This window comes from Phaethon aethereus, assembly GCF_964289735.1.
Source record: "Phaethon aethereus genome assembly, chromosome: 4".
NCBI classification, from domain to species: Eukaryota; Metazoa; Chordata; class Aves; order Phaethontiformes; family Phaethontidae; genus Phaethon; species Phaethon aethereus.
Window position 1 is genome coordinate 20,357,770 of NC_138578.1, and position 21,875 is coordinate 20,379,644.

Genomic DNA, 21,875 nt, shown 5'->3' on the forward strand with positions numbered 1-21,875 from the left:
CTAATAAACATATTAAGCCCTTATATTTTTCAGTATTTGCCTAGTTCTCAAATACACTTGAGTATAGAAATAGAATTTTTGTCCCTAGTCTCTGTTCCTTCATCCATGACATGTTGTGAAGCAGATAGTTTTGCCCAGTTTCCCTTCCATGCTAGGTATGTCCAGCACATGGTAAGTAGAATTAATGGTAGGTGGATGTAAACGCTGTGTTGTGAAAGCAACTCCTGTTCTTGATTACCTACTGTGTACCTGAACACCCAGGGCTGTGCATGAACTTAGGTAAAGAGGCTCATCTCTGCTGCATAGACCTGTTGAAAGAATTTCCCCAGGTAACTTTTTCTTTCTCAAACTGCAGCTGGATAACACCCTCAATACTGTCTTCGGCTTGGTTTTGGGGGTAGGGATAGGTTGCACAACGGCAGCTACTGCTCAGATGTTTGGTAAGGCTACACCCAGCTTAGCAAGGAGAGTGAGTAACATGCAAGTGTTGAATTTGGTTAGCTTCTGGTCTTAGAAAAATTAAGCTGTGTTTTGAAGTCTCACAAAAGCAGGCATTTGAATGCTTCCCTGACAAGTGTGATAGAAAGGACTATCAATCAGCTTTATCTTGCCCAGAAACGGTGGTAGTAGCTTTTTTTTTTTCCTTTTTTTTTTTTTTTTTTAATGAGTTTTAGCTGTAACTAGCAGAGGTTTTGTTCGGTTACTTGGGGACCTAAGTCTACAATGCACTCCTTAGTGGGAGAAAATAATGCAGTCAAATGGCAACTTAATAGAGGGAGAAGCAGCTGGTTTCAACAAGTCAGACTCTATTTTGAGATTTGAATTATTATAATGATTATGTCACCAAGAAGGCATATTTGGTGGAAACATCTCAGCATTCCTTATGGAGCAAAGCGCAGGGTATTCCTCTCACTGCTGATGTTTAGACCTCCTGTGAAATAATGGGATCACGATGGGTGCAAGGAAGCTGCGCTGGCTGTTACCTTCTGCTTGCTGAGGTCTTCCAGGAAGGCACCTCCTATAGCCAGGTAATTGCAAGTAATTACAAAATAGCACTCTGTGTGTGCATGTCTCCAGAGTGTTCACTTTTTAACTGGAAGCAATGTGGCTGTCATTATCTGCTGGAGATAATTATCTTGCAGGCATAGCAAAACTCTGCCCTGGTTGCTGCAAATCACTGGAGAAAAGCAAAGAGGCAGGGAAACAACTAGCAGCTCAAGCACTTGTAGCTGTGAAAGAGCTGGATTGTACTGATCAGGTGGTTTCTCACAAATGTCTTTTTTTTTTTGAGGAGATACGCTAATAAACAATAATTTTCTTGTGTGTCCACTCCAATAGTGTGATACTAAAATGGAAAATGAAGTTATAAGAAGCAGAAGTGTCTAAAAAAAGAGGACTTCTCTAAGGACATTTGAGGATGAATGTATGTGATTTATGAGTTCCTCTATGACCTAGTTGTTTTCGAATCAGGTCAGCATCACCAGCTGGCCCAAAATTTCTCTTTTGACAGAGAAGTACAGCACCTGGAAGATGATGACATTTGCTGTCATCTGGCTGAAGTGACGAGCTGTCCCTACCTGGGGTTTGCGCAGGTACAGGGTAAAGATGTGTGAAATGTGACCGTTTCATTTCTGCAGTTGTGCCATTGATGCTTGTCCTTGGGAGAAATATCGCCGGGCTTGCTGAGCCATTCTCGGGGCTTGTTCTGCAAAAGGGACGGAAGCAATGAGGTCCTAAAAGTTCTTATTGGGATTACCGCCATAACTAGGAGAAGGATGAATATTAAAAAAAGTAGAACTATTACAGCAGTCATGAATCATTTTGGTGTATTACCTCCACATCTTCCTGGAAATCCTTCTTGATTTACGGAAAGTGTGAGCATAGAAAAAATACTTAAAATATGGTATTTCCTTTACAAGGACCAGCCTGTGAACCACTTTTGCATGTAAACCCATGTGTTAACTGCTTCATAAGAAAACTTTAATTTCCTCAGCAGCTTTCTGCTACTTATAACTTTTCATGGATATGTACTACTGAAATAGATGGGCAAAACCATAATAAGCATGCTGATTTTTTTTTTCTTCCCACTGTGTAACTGGAACAACATAGGTGACAGGTTTTTTGTTTTTCAGGACTAAGTTTCATCTATGTTCTGCAGTGGTTTCAGAAAACTGTCAGACCCTAGGTGCAAAACAATGGCATTTTAACATTTTAAACATACTCAATAGAAGACATGAAAGGATTCCTAATCATAGAATCGTAGAATGGTTTGGGTTGGAAGGAGTCTTTAAAGATCATCTAGTCCAACCCCCCTGCAGTGAGCAGGGACATCTTCAACTGGGTCAGGCTGCTCAGAGCCCCGTTCAAACTGACCTCGAATGTTTCCGGGGATGGAGCATCTACCACCTCTCTGGACAACCTGTGCCCATGTTCCAATCTCTTCTGTCAGCTGAGAGTGTTGTCCCAAATATGGGTTCTTCCACCCAGTGTGCAGAGAGCCGAAAAACACACAGAGCTGAGATATTTGCTTTTATTCCAAATCAGCGCAGAGCTGGGTGCTAGGTAGTAGGTCAGAGTAGCACCTTCCCCAACCTGCTCCTTGCTCCTGCGCACTGTGAGGTTTCAAAAGAAAAAAAAAAAAAAAAGGGGTGGGGAAGGGAAAAAGAAAAAAGGGCAAAAGAAAACTTAAAAAAATTTAAAAAGTAAAAAGAATAAAAGGCGAAAAGAGAAAAAAAGTCAAAGAAAAAAGAAACCTTTAATAATTCCTCCTGAAAGTGCCACTAATTAACCAAGCAAAGCTCTTTTCCCCTTGAACCACTCCAGTAAAGAGTTGCTGCGTTTGCAAAACAACACAACACGATCAATATGATGATGATGATAATAATAAATAATAATAATAATAATAATAATTTTATTCCGTCTTGGGAGCCACTTTCTAGGCTGCCGAGGGCAGCCGGCCACCCTGTCCCGCTTGTCGCCTCACCCGCGCGGCTTGGCGCGGCTCGGCGCGGCTCTGCACGGCTCGGCACGGCTCGGCACGGCGCGGCGCGGTGCGGCGGGAGCGCGGCGCACACACTGAGGCGGGGGGGGGTGTCAGTAGCGTCAGGCTCCCCTGACGTCACTATTGACGTTTCGCATTCCAGCCGCTCTATGGAGAGGCCGCTAGGGCTCCTCTCACATAAATGACGTTCAGAGCGAGGGAGCGGGAGAGCAGCGCAGAGAGGCGCCTCCGTCCCCTCTCTCCGCGCAGGCACACGCGCACCCCGGGGCACTCGCACTCGCAGCGGGGACGCGGGCGCAGCTCCCGGCCCGGCTCCCGCCGCGCACGCACAAAGGCGCATCGCGGCAGCGGCTCCTCGGCATCCCTCGCCCGCCTGGCCGCTCCCTCCCTCCGCCCGGGGACGGGCTCCTGGCTCCTCCGGCTCTCGCTACCCTTTTCCATGCCTCGGGATAACGCACTCTCCGGACCTGCCGCCGCCGGGAGTCCCCGGGGTTTTGTGTCTCTGCCGCTGGACAGCGCCTACATGCGCCTTTAAAGCAAGAGGGCACCTACAAACTAGATGTAAAAACGGAACCTCCACAGCAACCTGGAACCAGGTTGTCACGGGGAGCCAGGAATATACGGATGGACGAGACAACCAGGGTCCCAGTGAGGGTGCATGGAAAAATTGGGGTTTTTTTATTGGTGACAGATCTGTGTCAGGAAGTTCCCATGCACTCCCAGCTGTTCTTTGTGCTCCCACACAGCAGATTTTTTTCACTCCCATAATTGTACTGAATGCCAAAGCAATTGCTTGTGGGGCTAAGCTATAAATTCAGATGTAGGTGAATAAATTGCTAGCTTTTCTACTTCTGTTTTCTGTTTTGCTCGGGCAACCTGAGCAGCTAAAATTTTTTTACTTACAGAGTTGTTCTGCTAGTGCCAGAAGAACGTACGTGACTTGGCATTTTTGGTAAAACTTGGGGAAAATAGTAGCTGTTTAATCCTTCAGTTTCTTAGGGGATAGAATTGTTTAATAACTTTCTGATTTGCAACACTGCCAAGCAAAACACCTGCAATGAAAAAAATTATACACAGGCTGAAAATGGTAGTTAAACAACAGCACTGATACCAGCATAGCAATGCCCAAAGATATAATCTTTGTGTTTATTTTAAATCTTACTACTTTTCTGTGTATCTGCAAAGCAGTGAATTCTGCACAGCAGCTGCTTAGCCAGGAAATCTGCCCCAACATCTTTGCTTGAATTAAGTTCAAAAGAGCTAGCCATACTATGGAGAAGAGCTATATCTTCACCCTTTTTGGCCTATAAATGGTAAAAATTTAGTGTGTTTCGACCTAAAGGTGTGTTCTGCCCAGCGTGGTAAGGGTACTGGCTCAGGCTGACCACCCTTATTCCCAGAGTCCTCCCTCCAGACTCAGGCGGGGAGGGACTGAGGCAGGCTCAGGGTAGGACCGGCTGTCTTGGCAGAGGGATGTGCTGTGGTCATGCGGTCTGGCAAACACCTCCAGCCTTGGTGCATTTTAAAACATGTGTGTCCTTTTCGTTGTTGGAGGTGGTGTACATTTCCCATGCTGCTTGCTGCAGTTGTGACTTAGCTGAAATCAATAACATGGGGGGATGTTGCTGTTGGCTTTAGCCCTTGACAACCCTTAAACCGAGAGATTGCTTCAGTTTATTGTATCTGCGTGAGACTAACAAGGGACTGTAATTGCTGAGTTGATGTGGCTGTGAAAGGACCTCTTTTTTTTGCTAGCCTTCACACAGGCAGGAACTTGTTCTCAGTACAGATGTACAGAGATCATTTTTAATAATTACATTTTGCATGCGTAAATATTCTCTTAGCTAATTTTTTCACCTGCATTAGTAGTGTCATTACAACCTGATCCATGGCAAAGGGTTTGTAAGCTCTAGGCATGCAAGCCTGTCACCTTGTAGAAATGCCTGCTGCCACCTGGCCGAGCTCATTTAATTGGCAGAGATATTGCTTTGCTGCTTTCTTTTGGAAGAGAATTGTGTTTTGCAAGTGCCTTAAGCTTGGAGTGAACTTCCAAATCTCTGACAATATGCCCCATTGGTGTATGTTAATTTATGTATGTATGTATTTTCATATTTATTTATTCTTTTTAAGTCAGTATATGCACATAAAAGGCTGTTTTGTTTGATTCAGTACCTTGTATTAAAACAATGGGAATGAGGACACTGGAGAGGAGGAGATTTTCCTAGTAACTGAATCGAAGCGTGTTTGCTGCAAAAGACCTGTAATCTGATATTTTAAGGATCTTATTCTGTCGCCAGTGGTCTCATAGATGAACCTTGAAGTTCGTTGCCTTGCTAAGGATTACAGTCAGTTCTGTCTTAAAGCTATGGTTTTGTAACTGGGTTGCAGAGCACTTTGTGAAAGTTGCTTCACTTTCTTAAAAAGCAGTACAGGCTTGTGGATAGAGATTCACAGCCAAATAACCTGCGAAAAGTGACTTGCCTCTGTAGCTTAGTCCAACCTTTCTAAGTAAGGAAAAATTAGCCCTCTTTTACTTGATAGTGAGAAATCATGCAGGACTGGTACACTTGTTTCATGCTATTTTTTGAGGAGACTTGTGTATTTTTTTTTTCCCTTGACTTTATGTTCAGGAATTTAGCAGTGACCTGAAACTAATCCTATATAAGCCAGTGAGGGAGATGTCTTAACTTCACCAGTAATCAAGTGAAGTGAGCACTGGAAAGCCCTCAGAGGCAATCAGTATGATTGATATTCAACTATTTGATGCATCTAGCAATTGTCAGGTGTCAGTGTTGGGGGTATCCCACCCAGGCCTTGACTGCTGCCCAAGAAGAGCTTGGGTTTCCTGCATGCCCCATGTCATTTCTGCCCCTGCCGTGCAGGTATTATGGATTCTCGGGATGCTGCAGATGTGGCTAGGTGGGCAGCTGGGTGGAGCGCTGCCTCCTTGTCTTTGCTCAAAGAGTGTTTGTCGAAGTGAGGACCAGATCCCCTTGGAAGCACTGCCTGCCTGTGTGTTCTTGACTCCTGGTAAACACCAAGAGAGTCAAGGCAGTTTTTTTCGCTCTCTGAAAGAGGGAATAGTCTGTTTTGCATTTAGTTAAAGCCAGAGCATTTCTTGGGATGTTTTTTATGGAGTAGCTGACCTGATGTAAATACATACCTGTATTTTTATATATATCTATATCCTCCACAATGCTCTGCAGTGCATATCCCCTCCCTAAGTGTAAGCTGCGAGGCATAAATATGGTGGGAAGGCACATGTCAACAGTGAGGCAATTGCGCACAGTGAAGTCAGAGCTTACGTTTTTCATGTCAGTAGTCATGTAATATGCAGTTTGTATCAATTCATTCACCTGGAAGTTTTGGCTTGCAACCACAGTTTAACAACACTTGCATAGTATACCATCACTTGAGAGGTAAGAAATACCCAGGGCATAGTCAGTCAAGCAGAAGAGAGTGAGCACTTTAATTGTTTGGATCAGCTGAGGCAAAGGGTTTGTAAGCTCTAGGCATGACAGCCTGTCATGTCGTAGAAATGCCTGCTGCCACCTGGCCCAGCCCCACACTGCAAGAACAACTGCATACGCTGGAGACCTCCCCAGCTCCTGCATGAATGAATAAAGAAAATGGCTTCTGATGCAACCCTTGAAAAAAGCAATGGCAAGAAAAGGGGTCAGTGCTGAACTCTGACAGGCGAAGTCAGGTAGTGGGCACATGGGCAAGGAAAGGCGATTCTGTCTCTTCCCAAGGGCTGAGCAGATGCCGTAACCCTGTGAAGGACTGTGCTCCTCAGCCCCTTGGGGAGCTGGGGAGCCAAAAGGGGTGTCTGTGGACTGCTTTGTTAGAATAAAGACCTTGGAAATAGTTTTGATGCTCCTGAAAAGAAACAATTTTCAGCAGAGCAGCACCTGAGAGGACCCTACACCAAGAAGTAGCAGAGAGTGAGAATGTGGCATCAGAGCTGCATCTCACTTGCTGGCACTCAGTCTTCAGGCTGCAGGAAATAAGGGGTTGGTTTTCCTTCCCCCCCTCCCGCCCATCTTTTAGTCCTCCAGTCAGTTGGGACAGGAGTGTTACTGTGGCACAGAGGCACTGCTGCCATCTCCCCACTGCTACCAGGCTTGGTCCCCCCAGGGCAGCAAAGAGGCATTTAGTCCTTATGGCTCTGGGGAAGACGAGGCTGGGAGAAGTGATATGATGTTCAGGCTCAGCAGAAGAAACATGAACAGCAAGGTGTTGTCAGCACAAGGGTCTCAACTTGCTGAATTTTTACTTAACATGATACTTAATTGCCAGTTAACACAGACTGTTATCACAGTCACTGAATCAGGCGATACAAAAGAAAACATAAGCAATTAAACATTTCAGTAAAGACTTTTCTTTTCCCCTTCCTCGGTTCAACTTGAGCCACACACCTCTCCTTCCCTCCTCCTTAGTGTCCATTTCCTACAGCAAAAATGCTGTTAGGTTGCCCTCAGTGCATCCCCATCTTCAGGGACATGTCAGCAGCACGGGAGGTTAGGGTTGTGTGCTGCCATCACTGCTGCAGTGTGGGTCCTCCACCACCTGCCAACACCCCAGAGGTGAACCCCTCCAGCATGTGGAGCACCTCTGTCCAGCTGCACATCTCCCCAGAGGTCTCTCCTTCCCCATGCCTCCTTAGGTATCTCATGGCACAGTTCCTCACGTGGGACCTCATCCCACAGCTCCCGCTCTTCCTTAACTCTGTCCAAGCAGCGGTCTGTGGGTTTCTCTTGCCAGCTGGCATTTTGGCACATGGTGCCCCCAGTGACTTAAACCCTGCAATTTCTGTCCACCACAGCACTCGTGCACATACTAAATGGGTGCTCACGCATGAGCTGATGGGGCACACATGAGAAATGGTTGCTCATATATGAGCTGATTGAGCCCTCAGGCATGAATGAATTGGATACTCGTGTGAGCTATCTCAATGATCATGTGTAAATAAATTGGGTACTTGGGCATGAAATAATTGGATGCTTAGGTATAAATTAATTTTGCACTCATGTGTGAACTGATCGGACACTAATACATAAACTTTTAAGGCACTCACATGTGAAATAATTGGATGCTCATGCATAATTTCATGAGGTGTTCATGCATAAAAGTATTGGGTGCTCATGCACAAATCGATTAGGCGCTCATGCATGCATACCATTAATCCTTCAATTTCTGTCCAGCAGAGGAGGTCACGCTCTGGTAACGCATGCTGGTTAGGCAGGTAACAGCTTTCTGCTTGCCACCAGCTGGGCACACATGAGCATCCATTCACACACCTCCCTCTACCTCCAGCCCTGGCTTGCCAGCCAGCACAGAGCAGTATTTTCTGCAAGAACTGCCTAGAACAAATCCAAACCCAAACAAACCTACAAGCAGGAGATGATGATTGTGTTACATGCTATCCAACATGAGCTTTTATCCTGCTGAGTGCACATGAATCGATAGTGCTATGTTGGAAAAGATGTTGATGTTCTTGACTGCCCATGTTAACAGAGCACATATTTGCAGCCAGGTTTAACAAAAAGCTCGTGATGGGATCTGTGGGGTCGATGGTGTGCCAGCCTGGCTTTTATACCAGGTTAAATGAATCAAGCATTTGCACAAGTCACTACAACTCCAGACCCTGAGTTCCACAAAGTCTGCAGCAGCCTCCGTTTGGGAGGGCAGTGGGCGTATGGATTTGAGGGCCTCTGGTTTCCCATTTTCTATGCACTCCTTGTCCTACCAGTGCTGTGGCCAAGCTGAGTTAATGCAACTGCATGCTTGACTTTTCCCCCTGATGGCAGCAGTGCCTGGCAGGCCTGGCCAAAGCACCTGGCAACAAATCCCAGTGCCCCCTTCAGTCCCGTTCTGCTGGTGCCCAAAGCAGGGACAGCTTCAGTTTGGGAAGTCCCACGGTCCTTGGGCTCAGTGCTGTGCCAGAAGCAAGGAGGCACCCTGGGGCAGCGGGAGCTTCTGGCAGACCCTGGATGTGAGTCCAGCCCCAGACCCTTACTCCAGAGGCAGCTCCCTACTCATCTGGATTGCTCCAAGCCTTTTAGTACAGTGTCATTGCTGGGGCCTCATTTATAAACCTCTGCACTCCTCTTTGTAAAGAAAGAAAATTATCCAAATTACTGCAGGAAATAGCCTGGACCTGCATGACCCTTGGAGATTTCTAGGTAGTTTATGTTATTTTTGCATGACTAAAACTCCCAACCTCCCTCTGCTTGGCACCCACAGCTGGCACTCCCTACAGGGCCAACAGCCAGCTCTGCCCCCAGGCTTTTTCTGCTCTCTGGACATGTGTGAGGTCAGCACCCCAGGAGCTGGAGTCCACAGGCAGCCTGTGCTCTTAGTCCCTGAACCTGGCTGCAGGACCTGGCACATGCCAGCTCGTGAAAGATTCCCCCCGCCACTAGCTACGAAGAAGAGGATCAGCCTGGGTGTGGGAGCTCAGCCCATCAGCAGCCCATCACCCCTCAGGGAGGCAGATGATCTTGAACCGACTGTGCCCCATGCTCTAGAGCCTGTATTACCTCGGAGACACTTCTGCCTCTCTGAGATGTCTTCTTCCCACCAGGGGCTGGCCCTGCGCCAGCTGCAACCTATCAAACTTCAGCAAGCAAACCCACTCCTTCAAGCCCATCATTTTTTCTCACACCTTCCTCCTTCTTCCCCGTCTGTGCAGTACCCCTGTCCCCTGCTTGCCCCCATCATCTGGAAGGATTCCCTCTGGCCTCCTGCACAGCCTCTGCCCCAGTGGACTCACTCTGCCCAGTCTGTTTGCTGACAGGAACATGCTGGCTGGCTGCTGCCCCAGGACCCATCCTGGTCTCGGCTCTGTGGTCCCTGGGGGCACCCTGGATGTGCTCAGAGCAAGGTTTGTGAAGGGGTAGCACTGCAGTGGCTGGTGGAGAAGCCTTTCCCTCAGAGCAGAGCCTGGCCAGCTGATGGCAAGGCTGCTATTTGAGGTCTGACTGAGAGAGACCTATGTCCCCCTACATCTAAGTGAGAAAATGGCAGGAGGTGACCTGGCTGTGTTAACACATTTACACTTTGCAACCTGCTCTATGAGAACGTGGGCAATGACCCAGTACAACTGGAAAATGGGCATGTGAAGGCTGGCAGGCTTCCCTTGAAATCATCGAAGAAATAATCTCCCACACCCCTCCGCTCCCTGAATAAATAGAAAATCCTCCATAAGAAATAGGGAACAGAAAAGAGGATGGGATTTCATGGCTGTCTCTTTCCCTGTCTATAGGATACACTGAACTCAAAGCGAAGGCTGCAGGACACCTGCATTGGACAGGGCTGGTCCCTCGGGGCTCCCTGTATGGGAGAGACAGAGAGACCCGGGTGCCTGCTGAGTGACCCCCGCCCCCATGGCAAATCTCTGCCTGGGGCCGGTGACTTGAGCTGGGCCAGCACGGCAGGGGCTGAACATTGATGTGAGGTCCTGCACCTCTGCTCTGCCTCCAGCTTCTTCCCCGACCCCCAGGAGCGGTGGGGAAAGGGATGGCAGGAGGGTTAGGAAAGTAAGCCCCCCTAGAGATGCGCACCCCACCCTGCCTTAGACACAGCCAAAGAGTCTGTGGCTGCTGTGAATGGCAAACCCTTCTCTGGAGTGCTCAGATGCCTGGCGGGGAAGGGTCTCAGCTGTTTTCCCTCTGCCTTTTACCTTCCCTTGGCCTTGTTTTCACTTCTATGTCAGTAAGGAGAAGGGGGCGTTTCCACGGGGCCAAAACTGACGTGTTTGCTCTGTCCCTGTTTGGGGAGATCCGTTTTTTCCCTCTGGGATTGGTTTATTTGGGTTCAGGTTTGTCTGTTCGCTTGTATTTATCTTTCTGTTGGTGTCTGTGCGATGGTGGCTTTGGTGGCTTTGGTTTCTGCCGGGGGTTTCTGCAGTGTCAGTCCATAGGGGAGTCCCTTTTGAGGACTGGGCGGGGTGCTGAAGACCATCCCTGTGCCCCTAAACGTGCCGCAGTGGAGCTGCCTCGCCCCGGGCTGCGGTGGGGACACTTTCCTCGGGTAGTTCTTGGCATCATGAGGTGCGATGCCGGCCTTGCCCACGCGTGGATCGGGCACCGGCCTCTCTACCAGCCCAGCCGCGAGGCGCCGCCGACTGCCCTCTTCCGGGGCGGGGCCCGCGGGGGCGTGTCCCGCGGGGTGGGACCCGGTGGGGACGGTCAGGCCTGCTGCGGCGCGGGGGGAGTCGGAGTTTCCCCGCTCGGGGAGCTGCTCCGGCCAAGCCCGGTACCTGGCAAAGGATTGTGGTGGTTGTGTGGTGGCTCCGGAGCCCGGCGAGGTCTCCAGCTTCCTTCTCGCCCCCGGCGCTGGGGGGGCACCGTGCCCGCAGCAGGTAAGCCGTGCTGGGGCCGGGGCAGCGCGGAGCTGCCTACGGCGGCCGGGGAGTGCAGGGCGTCCTGGTTCCCGCGCGGGCAGGGAAGGGCCCCGGCTGCTGCGGACCGCGGCCGAGGGCCCTTGGAGGAGCGGAGCGGGGCACTGGAGGAAGTCCCCTTGAGTGGGGGGTTCTGGAGGAGGGAGGGCGTTCCTGAAGTGAGTCTTTTCCTCTGCGGGGATCCCTAGGAAGGGGTCGGTGCCTTCCCTGCCCGGTCGGGCTGCTGCTCCTGTGGTGCCCGGGCGCGGCTCCTTGCGGGGGGGTGCAGCTGCTGCGCCACGGGAGGGGTTTGGAGTGTGTGAAACGTAGTGATGGCGGTGTTTGGGAATAGAGCCTGAAGTACAGTCAACTAAAGTGAACCGCTACTTGTGCTACAGCGACACGGGGCTGGGCACTCCCTGTAAGGAGGGTGCCCACTCCCTCGTTCCCGAGCACTCCCCGAAACTGCACGTGGGACCCCCGAGGCACAGGGCTACGGGTGGGCTGTGCTCACCCATCATCACACCGTGGGTATCGAAACTAAAGGTCAGTGCTGGGTTTTCACCCTTCTAAATGGAGAAAGTGCTGCCTTTTTGGACGTCAAATCCAGATCGGGATTTAAGCTGCATTTCTGAAGCTTAAAACCAGACTAACTCCTGCATTTGCGGAGTATGAAAATGGGGACTAAATCCTGTGGTTTTGGAGCTCAGAAAAAAACCCAACAACTTACATGCTGCATTTTAGGGACTGAAAATGCAGACTTAAGTCAGTCCTGCATTTCCGTTTTTGAAAACAAAGACAAATGCTGCATTTTTGGGCCTTGAAAATGAACTCTGGAGGCTGGTGATAGGTCTCAACAGCAGAGGTGGAGTCCTGTGCTTCTGAAGCTCAGAAAGTCCTGCATTTTCAGCACTTGAAAATGGGGACTAAGTAATTTCTTTCTGAAGCTCAGAAGCATGATACATGCTATGTGTTGTGGTTTTGTTTCTGAGCTCCCAAAAAACCAAGTGAAGTCCTTTATTTTTCAGGGCTCAAAACCAGGGTGTGAGCACTGTATTTCTGAAGCTCAGAGAGACTAAGAAGTCCTGTGTTTTCAGTGCTTGAAAATGCAGCCTAAGTCATGTGTTTCCAGGACTCAGGAAAAAAAAACAAAACAGTGCTGCATTTTTGGGACTTGGAAACTGATGTTAAGCTGGCCATTTTCAGTCCCCAAAATGGAGGCTCGGGCGGGACTTTGGGCAGGCAGGTAGAAGACAGAGGAGATGTGTGTGTGTTGGGGGGTGTTAGGGGCAGGGTGCATGGACCCTCACCAAAGGTGAGGATGTGGTCACATTCTTCCCCAAAATTAGGGAGGCTAGCATGCAGCAGGCCAAATGCAATGTCTGAGAAGGGTGAGAGGTGATTTTTCCAGCTCTTTATTCAAGGTTTGTAGAACCACTGGAGTAGGTACAAAGTCAATATTTAGAAAACATAGAGTTATGACAGTGATTTATGACCTTGCCAAAAGCCCAGATTGCTGGTAACAAGAGGGAGCATCAATTAGAAAGAGCATCCGGCAGCTTAAGTGTGTATGAGCTGGAGCTGCAGTGTCAAGTTGAAGCATCCATCATTTGGAGCTGGAAGAAGCAGGAGCATCTCAGAATTGGAGCTGAAATTACCTGTAACTGGAACAAGCCTGAGCTAGAGGTTCTTGTAGCTGAAGCTGCTGTATGGAGCTGGAGCTTCAATGAGCTGTAATAACCTAAGACCAAAACAAGCCCAAGCATCCATCAGCCAGAGATGTAAGAAGCAGAAGCATCTCTTAGATGGAGTGTCTATTAGCTGAAGCTGTACAAGCTGGGGTGTCCATCAGCCAGATGGGTACTTTGAGGCAGATGCAGGCAAGGCTGTCCCTAACAAGGAACTAGAAGCAGCAGGAAGCCTGGTAGGGATTAAATCCATACCACATGCCTGTCTCTCCCAGTTCCATTCCCAATAGCAGAAGTGAGTTGCAGGTCCTCCCAGCTCTCCTGAGGCAGGCTTGCTGCGATGGGATGCAGGCTGTGGAGCATGGGCAAGGTAGAAGCACAAAGCAGCAGGTTCCTCCATCCCTGCAAAGAAACTGGTCAGAGCTCCCAGGTGTACAGCCCAGCCCCAGAGACTCACCAGGAAATGCCTGTCTCCCTCCCCAGCCAGGAAAGTCACATTTCTCCCCAGAAGGGCAGGCAAGAAAGAACATCTTACTCAAACACCTCTGCTAAGTGGGGTGCATTTCAGCACTGCACAAAACAATGGATAGCAGCAGTGGAGCTGAGGACAGGCTGTTCCCAGCATGGCACAACCCCACTGCCAGTGGGGTGCAGCTGGGTCAGACACCAACAGTACCTTCCCTGAACTCCCTTCCCAGTTCCCCAGATGCAAGGCACAAACCACCCAGGAGGGCTTTTGGTCTGGGGGGCTGCACCAGCTGTTCCCTGCTGCTCCCCATGCAACAACAACCCCCCTACACCTGTGTTGGTACACTGCTGAAAGGGACAGCAGGATCATCCCCTGGAGGGGATGAAGTGCTCAGCCACTGCCCTCCTTTGCTGCTGGTACCCAGTGCCCAGCCCTGACTTCTGGCTGGGGAGCCCCTGGCCACTGTCAGGCCAGACCCTGACAGCTCTTGCTCCACATTGAGCCCCTGGCCACAAGGGAGAGGGACCCTCAGTTCAGCTGTGGCAACCCAATAATGGACTGGCCAAGAGGGACAAGTACTGAGCTGGGAGCCCCAGGCATCCCTGATGAGCTTGGCAGGGAGCCAAGACATCTTTGTGAGCCAGCACACACAAACCACCGTGACAATGAGCTCATGTTCCAGCAACAACTGCTCTGGAAGGTGGTGTCCTACACCCACTTAACATATCTACACAAAAAAAGGTTTAAAAGTAACACAATACCTACACTCAAGATGAGCTTCTCTGCAAGTGCTCCACAGGAGATCTCCCAGACAGATGGACCATCACTGGGGATGCCTGGCTGACTCTGTGACCCAGATCATGTGTTACAGGAGGGTTTTCCATTGTCCCCACTCCTGGCAGCCATTCAGGGAGTAACACTTCAAATAATATATATAGGTAAGTGATCATCATAGTGGTCATTAGTAGTAACTTGTAATAAGGAAATTCACAGAAACAAAGCCTCTGTATCCTTGTGTGCTACAGCATTCTACAAACCTGTTGTCTTGACCTTCACACACCTACAGATTATGTCATGCTCATAGGTTGTGGCAGTGGCACCTGCACAGCCTGAGCAGCAGGGACAGGACACATGCCCTAGGCTGGCATCACCCAGCTTGGCCTGGCCCAGCTGTGCCCACCCCATGGCCCCTGCACAGAGGATGGGGTCCCCAGCAGGACTAGCCCTGCACTGAGAAACTGCCCCCAGAGAAGGAGGAACTGCCTGGGCCAGCTCCACAAGGCACTCTGTTCTGGCCAGCCGGGGTGGGGAGGGGGGCACCTGCAGACCCCCACAGTGATGTCCCACTCCAGTGTGGCAGACCTCCCACCACCTGACGTGGTCCCCAACCCAGGGACAGGCACCACAGCCCCCAACACCACTTGGACCACTCCCCAGCTGGGTGAGTGGCAAAAACCACCACCACCATCCACAGTGGGGTTCTCCTGAGCAACAGCCAGACACAGCCCTGGTGTGCCTGACCCCACCAGCCTCCCACCCCTATGGCACAGAATGTCTCCCATGGTGCATCCACTGAAACCACCATGGGAGTTGGGTTGTGCTGGGCATCTTGCACCCTAGCCAGTAGCAAGAGACCCATGGCCCGCAGGTGAGCCCTGATGGCACAGTTTAGCATGGAGCTGTTTGGCTGCCATTTCAGGTACTCGGTGGGTACTGCCTGAAGCTCTTGCATCCCCTGATGCTCTGTGGACAAGATGAGCACTGTTGCCCCTCACTGAGGCTCAGGAGTGGGGGCACTGGTGCAGCGTCAACTTGCATGGACAAGAGTCCCATAGCAACATGCAGGCAAAGCCGCAGCAACAAGGACTCGGCTCAGCACCAGCAAGGTTTCCCCAGTGGAGAACCCCCCAGCTCAGGGTCTATCCCTACCCCACATGCAGCCCCACTGCTCCCTGCAGTGTCCCTGGCTGCCCACAGGGCTTGGGGGACACTGACACCCATTAGAGGGGAACAATGCAACCAAAAGTGCAGCTCCCCAACATGGAGAAAAAAAGGAGAATAGTAAAAACTTATGCATAAATGTATGAATGGTTGACTTCAGTTAAAATACAATTCTTGCGTTTGTTTTAAAAGAAAAAATAGACCTGGTAGGTAACAAGCATGGACAGAGGATTGGGGGAGAGTTTTCCACAGTCTTAGCTACAAAATTGCATCAACTTAAGGAAACAACAACTCAGTTACCACAGGCTGCTAACATCACCCCAAAGACCCCAGAACAGGGACCCCATCCCAGCCATTGCTTGTGCCACACACAGCTGCAGGGCACAGGGACTGCTGCTGATGTTGGAGACAAATGAAAGATTTGGGGGGGGCAGGAGTAGGAGGCAACAATTAAAAAAGGCTAATGAACCTGATTTAGTGGTCAAGAAGATGAAGGAGCTGTACTTAAGCAGTAAACTGTGAAAGCAGTTATTCTTTTACTCTCAAAAAATGTAACTGTCATGAGGTCAGCAGAATCCACAGTAACTGGGGTAAAGGTAAAGGCGGCAGGGGGAGATTGCAGCCATCGACTCAATTGAGGGACTATGCAAATTACCCCACCCCCCTTCTAGGAACATGCATGATAATTTAAATATGTGTAACCAATAATAATCAATGTGGTAATTACTAGCCAATGAATGTAAATTTGGGAGGTTCTCTATTGTTTTTGCTAATCACGCAATGGGATAAATATGTGGTAATTCCTTGGAGTGGTGTGCTAGCTTTGTGGAATACCACCTAGCACCCATACCTGCGCAAATATGCTATAAATAAAGTACCTCTACTCTGTGTGTATACTGGCATGTTGCACACTGGGTATATGATCCCACTTTTGGGACAACAGTGCTGGGGCAGGGCCAGCTCTGATGGGTTTCCTGCCACCGAGGTGCTTCATGTGGGGGTGCCATGGGGCACATCCATGTTCCTTGACCTCCCTGGGACATGCTGCTGCCCTGATCAGTCCCAATGGTGCTCAGCCCAAGGGCCATGTTGCTCCCGGGGCAGGACAGCTGCAGCAGTGCTGAGTCCTGGCATACAGCACTGGGAGCAGCAGCTAGGGTCATCTGCCCCAGTCTGCAGGGATCCCATGGCAGAAATGAAATCCCTGCGGAAAAAAACGCTTGTCATGTCTCTTGTTGATACAAAGAGGGTGAAACACAGTGGGCATTCCCAGAGCCACATGCCAGTGACTGCCCACACCGGGGGTGGCTGGTAGGGACAGGCTGCACTAGACCAGCACAGGACAGACACACACGCATCCTTGTCCTCCAGCCTGCAGATGAAGTGGCCCAGGGCCCTGAGCAGCCCCTGCCAGGCCTGCTCACCCCGTGCCAGAGCCAGGCACATCCTGGCCAGCAGCCATGCACATGCAGGCACCACTCACCACCACAGCTTCCCAGGATGGTCTTGTCACCCAGAGCACAGACAGCGTCAGTCACCTCCATGCTTGCAGTTGTCTGGCATCTCCAGTGGCCCCACAACAGCAGGACAGTGTTGGGGGCTGCACCAGCACCAGTGACAGCAAAGCAGGAGCAGCAGCAGGGGCTCAGCAACCCCCACCCCCATAGGTCACATCCCAGGGGACACCCAGGCCAGTCACCCCTTGGACATCTGGCCCAGACTCTTTAACTCTCTCTTTTGTACTCCCCGATCCTCAAGCACATGCACCCACAGATAGCATGCAGCCCTGTAGGCCTGGGGAGATTCCCCACACCTCACTGCTCACAGGGCATCGCTGGGCAGAGGGAACAAGGACATGCATTTTGGGGGATGGTAACAGTACCGGGACTCTACGGCCTGAGGGAAGATGAGTCCGGGAACGGCCGGGCCGTATGACTGACATCCACAAGACGTAACCAGATGTGAACTGCAGCTGATGCCGGCGGGAGCATGGCGGGCGGTGCTTAAATGACCTCAGCTTGGGGCGGGGCGGGGACGGGCGGAATGAGAGGTGGGGATGTGCGGGGCGAGAGGCGGGAATGAGGGGCGGTGAGGGAATGGGATGGGCGGGGAGAACGGTGGGGCGGAGCCAGAGGAACGGGGTATAGGCGGGGAGGGGCGGGGAGAGGTCTAGCGGTGGGAGGAAGCGAAAGGGCTGGCGGGGCGGGGCGGGGCGGGGCAGGAGGTCTCTGGAGCCGGTTGTCGGGCGCAGGGCGAAGCTGCCTTACCGGTGTGGTGGTTCCTGCCCCGCGGTGCCGCAGAGGGCTGGGCTCTGGCCGTCCCTGGGAGCATGGTGACCCGATGGTCACCATGGCTGGCCGGGCTCTACACCCTGGACAGCCACAGCAATGGCAGGCACAGCCCAGCCACAGAGAGGGGCAGGATGCAGGCATCAGAGGCAGGGCTGGAAAGAGAGTGCACCAATCTTTTTTCCACATTTTTTAGCAGAGGGGCAGAGAAGAGGGGCTTCTTCAGAACTTTGGTTTCTAAAAACACCTAGGAGACTGCTGCCAAATGGTGATAACTTCCTGGTCGTGCATGATACTTTTACATGTAAAGGTTCTAAAACACTTTGTTTAGACTTTTGCATCAGGATGCCACACATGCAAGGGCTACTGGATTTGCTCAAGAGACTGCACCTGTCTGCTCTGAATGGCCCTTCATGTGCTGCCAATCAGGGCTCCTGCCCCATACCCAAGGAAGGTAGCTGGGATCCCTGTAAGTAGCTTCCCAGGAGCCAGATAGAAGTTTGGGTTGTGCCTCAGTGTAGTGTGGGGGAGCTGAGGGGTGCTGGAAGGGTCCTCCGTGTGCTCAAGACTAGTGCTGCAGAGAGACCCAGACAGATGCAGGTACGAGGTGGGTAGGTAGTGTCTCAGCGGGTTCAGAAATAGTAAGAGCCTAACAGTGATTTTTGGGGTTGTGGGCTTCATGGGCAATCTTCTTTCTCAAATAATTGCCTAGATAGGGTAGGATGTTCATTTAAGTTTTTCTAAGTCATGAGTAAAAAGCTGTGGGAGGGTGGTAGACTAGGAGCTCCTGAAAGTGCTGCTGTGCTGGTAGGAGCTGTGCCTGAGGGGGAAAGTGAGGCAGCTCCCAGGGTGGTGCAGGGCTCCAGGTGAGGTTCAGTCTGTGTGCTGGAGTGCCTGGTGCCTGAGGAAAGTAGATGTTTCTGAGAGGCAGTAGGGGAGGAATGATGGAGACAAGTTTTGGTAGCTCCTTGCAGAGTCCCCTCTCCCCTTGCCAACTCGGGAGGCCTGGTGGGGGGGAGGCCATAGTGCAGGGTGGAGGATGGCTGCAGGGGGGCTGCTCTGTCCCATAACCCCACACCAGAGTGACAAGCCTTCTCCTTGCCCTGCAGGCCTGTGTGTGGCTGCTTTGGGTTTGTATGGCAAGCCTGTGGCCAGCTCTCTGAATGAACTGGGCAGTGTAAATGGTGTTTGGGTACCCAGAGCCCAGTGGGAAGCAGATATCCTCCTCAGCAGCTGCAGGTGTGGCCACATAGTTGTGGGGCTCCCTGCTCACAAAATAATACCACTAAAAGCCTAGAAAATGAACTGGAGTGGGATGGCTGCTCAGCCTGACCTGGTGTGATATGGCCCTGCTGGTACCTGCCTATCAACCGCTATCAAGGTGACCCCTGCCTCTAGACTGTTGCCTTCAGTGAAGGTTCTGGTGCTTTGTTAGAGCAGAGCTATAGGGAGTATGGTTTAGGACTGGTTAGTGCTGGACTCACACACCATTGAATCACCTGGCAATCAAGATGTTGCCCAGACCAAAGTACAGCTGGGTTTTAGTCCTGTTTGCTGGCATGTGCACAGGTGTGTATGTGCTGGCTGTGTTAGCTGCAGGAGCACAGCCTGGCATAAATCTGCTGGGATACAACTTCCTGCTTCAAAAATAAATGCTTGGACACATCTGGGTCAGCAGGGCAAACTTATATGGGCTTAGTGTTCTGTGGTGGTGTGGTACCTCCAACCTGGTGGCAGATCCCTTCCCAGGGCCTGGGTATGAGCTTCCAGTCCCACCAAAGGTCAGCCCTTTTCCTCTTAAAAGAGTGTTGAAACTCTCCAGGGAAGGTACTTCATGATGGAGCTGTGAAGTCCTGCTGAGCCTTGCCAGGGGCTGTGCTTCAGCCTCCTGGCTATTGGCAGTGCAAGCCTAGGCTCACCTGGAGCGGGGGTCTCTGGGTTGCTCCCCACCTTTGTCTGTCAGGCCCAGATCCCATCCTGCTCTGCCCTCAGGCTGCTGCTGTCAAGTTGGGTCTTCAAGCCTCTTTACAACCCCATTTCTCACCCGCTATACTGAGAGGGGAATGGTAGGAACACGCATACAAATACTCATAATGCCACCCTGGTATTGAAATTCTGCTCTGACTGAAGTCTCAGAGGAAGTTTTCCTTCCTGTGGCCACCGGAGTGAGCTGAAGGGCATGGCCAGCAGCCAGCCCTGGGGACTTAAAGGCTCCTGCTCATGTTTTAGAGGCAGAGACATCTTAAGCCTGGTGCCTGTGCTGGCCTGGGGCTGATGGAGTTGGGCTCCTGCAACTTTCCCCACCCGTGGCAGCCCAGGGTAAAGGGACCAGGTAGGACTCCTGGGGGTGACCCACAGAGGTGTATTCTGACCTGCATTATGGGAAAATATGCATTTTCCTCATACGATGGCAGCCCCTGTACAGCTGTAAAGGCCTGTGAGATCTGTGAAATAAATGTTTTAAAAAAATGGGCAGGGAAGAGCCTTGTTTCCTTCACCTCCATAGCTCTTCCTGGCTGCTTGTTCTCGTGCTTGACAGGGCGCTGCCGCAGAGGAGCGATGCTGCTGGAGTGCTGGGCCTGTGAAATTGCAAGGTGAATGTGGGAAGGATTAAATGGAGTGTTTTTACGTAAAAATCACCTTAAGTGGGTGCATATGGTTGAAACACTGGGGAAATCACATCAGAGCACAAAATACTTGTCTTGATTAAAAAAAGATGACAAAGTGAGGGGGCCTTGCATTAAGCTGAGATGGGGGAGCTGTAGACTATCTGGTGCGGCAAAGCTGCCTGGCACTGTTGGATGCTGAGGCTGGGGTCCTGGTGGTTGGCAGGATGGGCAGGGGCTGTGCTGGAATGGAGGGGTGTGAGCTGGCAAGCAGGTGCAGGCAGGGCAGGTGTCAGGTGAGGAGCTGTGGTACCTGCCCAGCAGCTACAGGTGGGAGAGCCCTGGGGAGCTTGATGATGACCCACATGCCACTGGGAGGGTTTCTGTGTGCTTCATGCTTTACCGAGGGGTTTTGGGTGTCCTGGGTGTCACTGAGGAGATTTTTGCGTGTGCCATTTGTCACTGAGGTAGGTTGTGGGTACCCTGTATATTGCTTGGGGGAGCTACGGATGCCCTGCATGTCACTGACAGGGGCACTGAGAGCTCCCCCATGTGTCACTTCTTACGGTGGTTTGGCGCTTAAGGGGGTCTGAGGGTGCCCCACATTTCACCAAGAGGGTCTGTAGCTGCCCTGTTTGCCACTGAGGGAGCCTGAGGGTGCCCCATATATCACTGAGGGTTTCTATGGGTGCCCCACATCTCTCTGAGGGGGGCTATGGGTGCCCAATGTATCACTGAAGGGGGGCTGTGGGTGCCCTGCATGTCACTTAGGCGGGCTGTGGCTGCTCCACGTGTTGCTGAGGGGGATTGGGTGTCCTTAACATCACTACGGGGAGTCTTGGGTGCCCTAAGCATCTCCGAGGGGGGCTGTGCGTGCCCCACGGGTCTCGGGGGGGGGCTGTGGGTGTCCCCTGTGCCACGGCGGGGGCCGGGGCTGTCCCGCTCTCACCGGCAGCACGGCTGCTGCAAGCTTCCAGCGGGGGCCGCCCGCTCGCGCAATCCCTCCGCTGCGCGGCTGGGGGCGCGCGGCGTTTCCCGCCGCTTCGGTCTCGTGAGCCGTTGGTGGGCGGCAGGTTTAAAGCCGCGCTCGTGGAGCTGCAGTGGCGCTAAGGCGCAGGCCTGAATGAGCGCCTGCGGCTCGGGCGCGCTCCGCAGGGCTTGGTGATAAACCGGGCAGTCGCCCCGGGACAGAGTCTGGGCTATGACAGAGGGCATAGAGGGGGAGTACTGGGCAGCGACTAGGCAGTTCCCTTGGAGCATAACACAGTGCTTCAGGGGAAAATCTTGGCGAAAAACGAGGTAATTTAGAGGGGACACAGGGGACGGTTTTGGGAAAAGCTGAGGTAATTTAGAGGGGGACAGTGTTACATCGTACATAAACATGGTAACCTTGACCCAGCTCCCAGGGATGATCAGCAGCACAACAGGAAGCATGTACGGCAAGTAAGGAGTTACATAACAAAACCCTGAGAACAAGCATAACAACTTGAGAGCAAATA